This window comes from Gracilinanus agilis, chromosome 1 (assembly GCF_016433145.1).
Source record: "Gracilinanus agilis isolate LMUSP501 chromosome 1, AgileGrace, whole genome shotgun sequence".
Lineage (NCBI taxonomy): Eukaryota > Metazoa > Chordata > Mammalia > Didelphimorphia > Didelphidae > Gracilinanus > Gracilinanus agilis.
The window spans coordinates 791,422,124-791,432,358 of NC_058130.1; the positions used below are offsets into that span (position 1 = coordinate 791,422,124).

Consider the following 10,235-nt stretch of genomic DNA (forward strand, 5'->3'; position numbering starts at 1 on the left):
GCTATTCTGTGGCCACCATTAGGACATCCTAGCCGTTCTCACAGGTAAGTCCAGCCAGCAACAAAACTGACAGACCTTAGATATCTGTTCTTGCTTCAGTTTATCAAACCTTTTCTCTGCACACTAACTCACAAGTCTCATCTCAAAAGCAAACCATGGTTTTCTATTTTCCCTTGGTTGCCCAGGGAGCAGTCTGGGGGGGGCAGTATAGGAGACATCACACTAACCCTATCTTCTTATCTCTCAACAATATTGCAACCTGTTTCTTGCTACCATTGTATCCTCACCAAATGGTCTCCAGCACACAATTCTTGCCTCTGGGTCAAGTTCAGGCTTATACCAGACATGCTACCTCAGAAAGGGGGGAGGGAGCACTTTCTTAACACAATAGCAAGACTACAGCTGCATGTATACATCTTTCCACATAGTTTGTACTCTTAAGGTTCTTCCGTAGTGTGCTTTTTCTGATGTACAGCAACACTGGAGCACTGACAGAATGTCTTTCCACACTGCTTGCATTTGTAAGGTTTCTCCCCAGAGTGAATTCTCTGATGTTTAGCAAGCCTGGAGCTACAACTAAATGTCTTTTCACATTGTTTGCATTTATAAGGTTTCTCCCCAGTGTGGATTCTCTGATGTGCAGCAAGACTGGAGCTCTGACTGAATGCCTTTCCACACTGCTTGCATTCATAAGGTTTCTCTCCAGTGTGAATTCTCTGATGCTTAGAAAGACTGGAATTCTGGCAGAATGTCTTTCCACACTGCTTGCATTCATAAGGTTTCTCCCCAGTGTGGATTCTCTGATGATTTGCAAGATTTGAGCTAAAACTGAATGCCTTTCCACATTGCTTACATTCATAAGGTTTCTCCCCAGTGTGGATTCTCTGATGTGCAACAAGACTGGAGCTCTGACTGAATGCCTTTTCACACTGCCTGCATTCATAAGGTTTCTCTCTAGTGTGGATTCTCTGATGTGCAGCAACATAGGAGCTACAACTGAATGTCTTTCCACACTGTTTGCATGCATAAGGTTTCTCCCCAGTGTGGATTCTCAGATGTACAGCAAAATGGGAGCTCCGAATAAATGTCTTTCCACACTGCTCACATTTGTAAGGTTTCTCACCACTGTGGATTTTCTGATGTACTGCCAGAATGGAACCCCGACTGAATGTTTTTCCACACTGGTTGCATTTGTAAGGTTTCTCCCCAGTGTGGATTCTCTGATGTACAGCAAGAACGGAAACCTGATTGAATGTCTTTCCACACTGCTTGCATTCATAAGGTTTCTCCCCAGTGTGGATTCTCAGATGTACAGCAAGATTAGAGCTCCGACTGAATGCCTTTCCACACTGCTTGCATTTGTAAGGTTTCTCCCCAGAGTGAATTCTCTGATGTTTAGCAAGACTGGAGCCCCGACTGAATGTCTTTCCACATTGCTTGCATTCAAAAGGTTTCTCCCCAGAGTGGATCCTCTGATGTTCAATAAGACCAGTAATCTGCCTATATGTCTTTCCACACTGCTTACATTCATGAGGTTTCTCAGCAGTGTGGATCCTCTGGTGTACAGCAAGAGTAGAGCCTCGACTAAATGTCTTTCCACATTGCTTACATTCATAAGGTTTCTCTCCAGAGTGGATCCTCTGATGTTCAGCAAGTTTGCCCCTCTTTCTAAAAGCCTTTCCACAGTGTTTACATTCATAAGGTTTCTCCCCAGTGTGTATTCGTTGATGATCAGCAAGACTGGAGCGGCAACTGAATGTCTTTCCACACTGCTTGCATTCATAAGGTTTTTCCCCAGTGTGGATTCTCTCATGTACAGCAAGACTGGAACCACGAATGAATGTCTTTCCACAATGGTTGCATTCATAAGGTTTCTCCCCAGAGTGAACGCTCTGATGTTCAGCAAGTTTGCTCCTCTTTCTGAAAGCCTTTTCACAGTGTTTGCATTCATAAGGTTTCTCCCCAGTGTGTATTCCCTGATGATCAGCAAGACTGGATCGGTAACTAAATGTCTTTCCACATTGTTTGCAATCATAAGGTTTCTCTCCAGAGTGGACACTCTGATGTCTAGCAAGAGTAGAACGCTGATTGAAGGTCTTTCCACACTGTTTGCATTCAAAAGGTTTTTCCCCACAGTGAATTCTCAGATGTACAGCAAGATGGGAACTCCGAGTGAATGTCTTTCCACACTGCTTGCATTCATAAGGTTTCTCCCCAGTGTGGATTCTCAAATGTACAGCAAGATGAGAGCTACAACTGAATGTCTTTCCACAGTGCTTGCATTCATAAGGTTTCTCACCAGTGTGGATTCTCCGATGTTTAGCAAGACTGGAGCTGCAACTGAATGTTTTTCTACATTGCTTGCATTCATGACATTTCTTCCCAGTGTGGATTCTCTGATGTTTAGCAAGACTGGAGCTGCAACTGAATGTCTTTCCACATTGTTCACATTCATGAGGTTTCTCAGTGTGGATTCTCTGATGTACAGCAAGATGGGAGCTCCGATTGAATGCTTTTCCACAGTCCTTGCATTCATAAGGTTTCTCCCCAGTGTGGATTCTCTGATGTACAGCAAGATTACTCCTATGTGTGAAAGCCTTTCCACAGTCCTTGCATTCATAAGGTTTCTCCCCAGAGTGGATTCTCTGATGTTTAGCAAGACTGGAGCTGCAACCAAATGCCTTTCCACACTGCTTGCATTCATAAGGTTTCTCCCCAGTGTGGATTCTCTCATGTGCAGCAAGACTGCTCCTCTGTGTAAAAACCTTTTCACAGTGTTTGCATCCATAAAGTTTCTCCCCAGAGTGGATCCTCTGATGTTCAACAAGACTGGAGCTGCAACTGAATTCCTTTCCACACTGCTTGTGTTCATAAGGTTTCTCCCCAGGGTGGATTCTCTGATGTTCAGCAAGACTGGGCCTATGCATAAAAGTCTTTCCACACTGATTAATTTCATTAGATATTTTCTCAGTGTGCATTCTTTGATGTTCAATGTGACATAAATTTGGAGGAACACAGAATTCTCTAAAAGCAAAGTTATCTGGATCAACACTCATTAATCTCTGCAGGCCCATTTCTTTCACAGGAAGGCTCACCTCTGCTGGATTCACCTTCATTTCAGGTCTGATCTCTCCTAAAAGAAACAAACAGTAAAACAAACATAGAGTGACATATACACACATATCTCTCATTTTCTCAACTGTCAGAACATAAACTGCTTTATATTCTATTTCCTCAGGTAAGAAGTCTTCCAACTTAAATGGGCCCAATCCATCCTCTGAAAATGCCATTACCTTTGTTATAAGGAAAAGAGCAAAAGCAGGAGCTCTTGGAAAGGCTAAATCAGGACGGGTCCATAATTCTAGGGAAGTGAAAGAGGCTACGGGTGAGAGATCATGAAAGGAAGAGGTTGAGAGTGTTTGAACTCCCTGGGTGGACATAGTGAGTTTGACATTTCTTTCTATCCTGTGGCTGTCCTTTGGATACAACTACCAGGTCCTGTATGTATTGTTAGAAGGAAATTTAGATTATTTTAGGAAGATTTGAGTGACAGGGATAGTTTGTTGAAAGCTTGAGAATTCCCATGTGTCTGACACAGAGATCGGGGACAGCTGAACTCCTGGAGAGAAGAGAGACCTCCACTTTCCCGTTCCTCACCTTACCCAAAACACCTAGAACTTATTTACCCACAGGATTTCTTGTTTTAACCCATAGTTATTTCTTTACTAATAACAGTATCTTCTTGCTACTAACTGTAAGAGTCCAAAAGAGCTACTTGTAACATCTACAGACATCTGTCAGTGAGAACCTTTTCCCTTTAGTCCTGTTTCTGTTTTCCTTCCAACCTTACCACCTTTATTCACCATTTAAAAGGGGGAAATTTGGTTAGTGAAGAGTTTTTATTGTAGGAACTGGGACTTTTAGGTAGATAGGTAACTGACAGTGCAGATACTAACTGACAGAAGATAACAACTAGATTTGGTGGGGAGGTTGATTTATATTCTTAGTTAGATCATCCCAATTCCCTTCCCTTCCTTAAATAAATCCTATTTAATATCATTAGGGCATCCAATAAATTTTACCTGTTGGCCTTCCCAAACCCTGAACTTCTGATTACTGGTTTTAACAATCACTCCTTGATCATCTAAAATTCCCTATACCATCCTAGTATCATCTAGATGCTTAATTCACTTCAAAGCTAAAGAACAATTTAAATAACAAAGAATCTCCCATGTGATCTCATTGGCCCCCATAACTAATCTGGGATTTTGGACAAGCTAGCTTTATTACATTCCTAATTCAGACTATGACTTAAGAAAGACTGGATGAGTGACCAGACCTGAAATCCTGGGAGCAGAGACCAAATCCTGTGACTGGGCATGCTCTGTCCACTGTATTAGACTGTTCACTTTCAATCTTTTTTGCTTTCACTTTCATACTCTATATAATATTCAATCCTCTCTTCATAGGTATGACACCACTGGATACATGTAGACTAAATATAGCTATTATTTCATTATCTAACTTCTCTGTAATCATTATGTAATTCCTTTTGCGATGGCTTTCAATCTTAATTTTTATTCTAGTATCTGAGATCAGATAAAAAAATTCAGCACTCTTTTTTGTATTTATCCAAGGCATAAAAAATTTTGTTCTTTTACCTACTCCTTGAGAACTACCATTACTTTCCTTTAAATGTCACTTTTCACTAAAATAAAATCCTTCTACTAAATACAACTGAAACAAAAACATGGCATTTCCTATGTTTAAAAATATGTCTCACACAGTAAATTGAGTCCATGATCCTTTTATAAGGAAATGGACAGAAAAGCTTGTACAATTCTCTTCCTATTTCCCACCTTATACAGATACTGGCGTATTAATGATAATTTTCTTAAACATCCAAATACAGGGGGTGGTGCATTTTCATTATAACTCAGAAACTTACTAGGACTTTTAACCCTATTATATTTGGGTTCCAGATTATGAGCTCCAGGAAAGCCCAGACTGGTGGTTCCCTTCCTTTGTATGCTCAAGTCTTAGCATGGTTCCTAGAACATATTATTTAATATGTGTTTACTGACTGGGCCCAGGGCTTATGTCAGGCCCAACCTATACCAGGATCCTTGCATTCTGGTCTCTATTAGAAGACAAATGCAAACTCTGGCCTCAGCCTTGTTCCTGTCCCTCTCTTGCTCTTATTTCTCAGTAGTCAAACATAACTCTATTGGAACTAGAGCAGACCCAATCCTGAAGATCCTAGAGGCTTCTCTTATTTCCCTAAAGTGAGGTGCTGTGGACACTGATTGTCCAAGAACAAGACAAAGCCTGAGCCCCAGAGATCAGGAAAGGGCCTGGGCTGATGATTTAGGGAAAGCTTAGCCTTGGATTGTTTCTAAGGATGCCAGCAGCCTTTACTCCTCTTTATGTGATGCAGGTCAATGGAGTGAAGGAAAATCAGGAAATCAGCTCCCTGGCTCCACTCTACATTGAGGCTCTGACCTCAGCTGGGTCCTCACAATGGCAAGGCAATCCTGTGTCGCCTCTCTCATGGATTCCCTTTGCCATCCACCACAGCAGCCTTCCAAATATTTCCCTGGTCTCCAGCTTTCCTTCATTTTTTCCCTTCCTTTCACTCCTTCCCTCATGTTCTGAGCTGAGAACTTGGCCTCATATTTCACAGAACACAAGCTGGACCCCTCTATAGAGTTCTCTTATCCTCCACATCTCACCCAGCTCCGCAGCCTCCTTTTCCTCTCTGCCCTCAGGATCAGAGGAAAAGGTCATTCTTCTAGTTATAGAAAATCTCTCTCCATGTACAAAGAAGCCTATCCCATCCCTCATCTATTCCTCCCTACTGGGTCCCAATTGTTTTTCATCTTCAGCCTTTCCCATACTAAAGAGCTAATGACTCTCTTCCTCTGGGAACAAATAAACTATTTCTCCCCAATGCTCCAAACTCTCATTTGATTTCTTCCTCCCCATGAAATACTGTCCAACATCTGTCTTTGTGTTCCAGACTATACTGCCAGAGATGGCCATTTGCAGTGAGTTGTGCTGGTGCCTTTCCCTTGTTATCTCTGCTATACTTTCCCCTAGAATCCTAAGTCTGCCACTCCTAAAGCCACAGGCCACCTCATCCTATTAGACCTCTAGTGCTCCTTCTCTTCAGAAGCTTCCCTCTCAATTGGCTGCCCAGGAGCAGGGATCTAGAGGGCTTCTACATAATTGTTGGCACGCTGCTGCCTGCTCCAGCAGACGGTGAGCTCCAAGAGGGCAGGGGATGTCCACTGCAGCCCTTTATGTTCCCCTATTACTTAGCCCAGGACCCAGCACGCATCCATGTTTCTGGATACTAAAGAGCTCAGAAGAGATAACCTCAGTCATTCTGGCACCCGCAGGAGACTCCCAGGCCCTTCAGTCCCAAACACTGACTTCTTAGAGGGTCAGACTGATCCCATGAAGGGAGCTGATAGGAAATGGAGTCCAACTGTGTCATCTTACAGTTGGGAAAACTGAAGCTCAGAGGTTCAGTGACTTTCCAAGGGAGCCCATGCTTTTAAAACCTCTGAAAAAGAATTTCAAGTTAGGTCTTCCTGACCCCAAATCTAGCCCTGGCTTCCATCACAGCACAAAAAATTCTCTGGTCACCCTGGCTCTCTCTCCCGCACCTCTTTCCCTCACCTGGGCAGCAGCTCCTCAGGCCTTCTTGCTCCAACATCCATGGGGCTTCCCTCTGCTCCAAATAAGAGATCACGACTTCTGAAGGAGCTGGAAGCCCTGGGCATAGGAAATCAGTCAGGGAGAAGAATGGAGAGAAGCTCTTCACTAAGTTATCTTTAGGGAAAGTTTGGTTGAGTCCAATAACTCCACTCAGAGATTCTATCCATGGGATTCCCACAGGAATGTGCCCTCATCCCACAATGTCTATAATGCAGGAGTCCAGGGTAAAATGTGCCTGTTACCCTGCTGGGGGACCTCAAATGAACAACAGGCCTCCTCCCCCATCCTGTTCTGGTCCATTCTGGCAGAAAAACATAAACTCTCACACTGGGTCCAAGGGTCAGTGTTCTGGTTGTAATATTGGGAATTTGGGGTCCTTGAACTAATTTTGAGGTCCCTGATCTAAACTTCCTGTGGACATTTAGATTTCTTCAAACTACATTTCCCATGATTCCTGGTTTACGTAAATGATGTAGGCAATTATCTAATAATGTAAACAGAAGGTTAAATGTGAGTGCCTGAATTGGTACTTCCTCTTTTTTGTGATTGTGGAACAGGAGAGAGGATGGGAGGAACAGGTAATGGCAGGTCACTTTAAAATAACTCAACAGGCATGTGACTTCATTTTTCTAAATGGCTTTCAATAAAACCTTTGAAACCATATTTTTAATTTTATCACTCTTTATTAATTTTATTTCTTACAGAGGTCAGTCTGAAGCCCCAGACACAGGGATCTCAAGGACTGTTCAGACACCTCTCTGAACCTCAAGGACTGTTCTCTCAAGGAGTCTCTGCCTCCTTTCCTGGGGAACTCAACAATCCTCATTGGGCCCAATGCTGTCTCTCAGCCAGTCCATTCACCTTGACAATTACAGAAAAGGGCAAGCAGGGCCTCCACAAAGCTTATGAGGACTCCTGGAGGAGAGTTTCCCCAGCATTTAGGGTGGGGAGAGGAGGAGGAAGAAGATCAGGGAACCAATCTGGAACCAGAACGTTAGATTCTAGGGCATTTTCTTCAGAGAAGGCAGAACTCAGTCCATAGTTTTCTATTTTCTGGGAATGAGAGGCAGCTCAAAGGGGAGGGGGCAGGGGCCTGGGATTAGAAGCAGGAATGCCTTAGTTGATATTTCAATACAAACAGCTCCTATGTGGGTGCCTCAGAACAAGCCACTTAATCGATTCTATTTCCTCATCTGTAAAATGGGGATAATTATGTCACTGAATTAGGAAGATGAAAGTGAAGAAGTACTGTCATATTACAAAGAAAACCCTCAACAGAGCCTTGGGACAAGAGGAGGTTGTTATAAACACTTCATCCCTTACCTCCCTTCATCACTGACTCTACTGGAGGCTTAGAGCAATAGGAAGGAAGACTAAGGACAAACCATCTCTCCTGGGGACACCTAGGAGCTTTGAGCTACAGGTTTATTCTGTTTAAAGAGAAAAAGATCCCCAATAGTAGAACCACCTTAGAGGGGAAGAGAGTGGGAGGAAAACCCTTCTGAACAGTTTTCCCAGATGGGTTTGGGAGACACAATTCTGGGCCAGGGAGAGGAGAGATAGAATCAGCTCTGAGATTACTTCTACATCACAGATTCTCCAACATGCATTGGATCTCGGACTTCAGGAGCACCAAAGGGAGCCCCCAAGGTCCCATTAAACAAAACAAAGTCCTTTTACAGGGGAACCAGGCAGCAGGAGGGCCCTAGCTCTGGGACTCAGCATACCAGCCCTCATCCCTTCCTCATGATTGAAAACTGCTCCCAACCCTGCTTGCTGCTGAGGGCGATATTCCCTTGGATGGCAGACTTGGGCAGCAGGAAGAAGGCTCCTTACCCACAGAGAGCAGATTCCGGGCATTCTCCAGCATCACCTCCTTGTACAGCTGCTTCTGGGAAGGGGACAAGAGGCGCCACTCCTCCTGGGTGAAGTCCACAGCCACATCCTTGAAAGTCACCACCTCCTAGAGCAGCCCAAGGCAGAGCACAGAGGGCTGAAAGCCACATCACAGTGAAAAGCCCACCTCTGGTCAGTTACAGGAGGAAACTGACCCACAGAGAAGGGAGGGGCCCAAAGGTCCTGCCCATTGTCAGTGTCAGAGCCAGCAAGTGAAGCTGAGTCTGTAAGAGCCTAATGGAGGCTTGAGAGAAGCAGCTCTAGGAAGCTCCAGAGGGAAGCCGAGAAGTTTCTAGTGCGTAAAGGGAAATCTCTAGAGGACCTTGTAAGGAGTAGTTGAGGGAGAAGGGGATGACAGAGGAATGATGGGTGAGTTGATGACTGCCAGAACACTACAACACAAGGGAATCACACCCACACCTACAACTAAATGACAGGACTTGAGGAATGAGTGCTGACAGTATTGAGAATGTGGCAGTTGGGACCAATTGTAGTCAGGGATTTCCTATCTCACTATAGTGGTTTCTTTAGCTGGTGTGAAAGAAGGAAGTACACAGGAAGTTATATAAACAGTTTACTGATGGAAATAAAGGGAAAGGATGGTGGTAAAAGGGTTTAACTAATCTAAGAAAGAGAGCCCAGATAACTGAAAGTTAGATTAGGGCTGGCTGGCTTCTCTCCAATTATGGGACAGGCAGATACGCTGACCAGCTAGAAAAAGGGGTGGCTGATAAAGAGAGCCAAAGGGGATTCTCACTTCATAGGAGATACTGATCAAAGTCAAGCTCTTGATGGTATAGGTGTCTGGAACAAATCCTTGGTCAGGTAGCAAATCCACAGCACTAGGGAGATAGGTTCTCTATACTTGGTCCACCCAAGAGCAGGGATTTTCACCTTTTCTCAACCTAGATCTCTACCCAAGTTCTGTAATGAGTTTCAGGTAACAGACAGTAGCAAGATCCCAGCTGCAAAAGCTCAGTTCCTTTCTTCCAGCCTTTTTACCAGTTCACAAACCTGCATTCCATATTAGAATGTTCAAGCTCCTGCCAGCAAAGCTCATGAATCCTGCTGTCTGTGCATTACTATTTCCTCTCTATTATCTTCATGTCCTAACTTACCTTTGCCTATAACAACCTGCAGTGCAGCCTGAATTCCCAGGGCTCCAGCTTTGGGATGTAGGTGTCAGTCACGTGTCTGTGGCCCTGTTGCTGTGTGAGTCACCAACGTGCCAGAGCCTGAGCCATGAAGGGACGAGCTGGGAAGATAAAAGGCAAGCGAGGGAAGGAGAGAAGCTTTTGTGCCTCCCACCAGAACTAACTGGCTCTCTGGTATGGGGGTTTGTCTCTGAGCTTTTCTGATCTCTTGATCTCTGGCAAGTCCAGCATGAGCAAACTGAGTCGAGAAGGAAATCTAGAAAGGCTGAGACCTCTCTCTCTGTCTCTGTCTTTGTCTCTCTCACTTTACTAATGAATACTCATCAATCTGGTAATGAGCCCCCAAATCCATGTTTAGTTGTAACACTCCAAAGGGCACAAGAAAGGAGAGAATATATTCCAGATTGCGGGGACTCTAGATACAGCCATGGTGACCTATCCTCAGAGAAGGCTGAGCTGATC

The 10,235-nt window shown here is 44.1% G+C and overlaps 1 pseudogene; it reads right to left on the reverse strand.

The window, feature by feature from the left end:
* Positions 1 to 379: 379 nt before the first annotated feature.
* LOC123230498 lies at positions 380 to 1,531 on the reverse strand (annotated as a pseudogene).
* Positions 1,532 to 10,235: the final 8,704 nt, after the last annotated feature.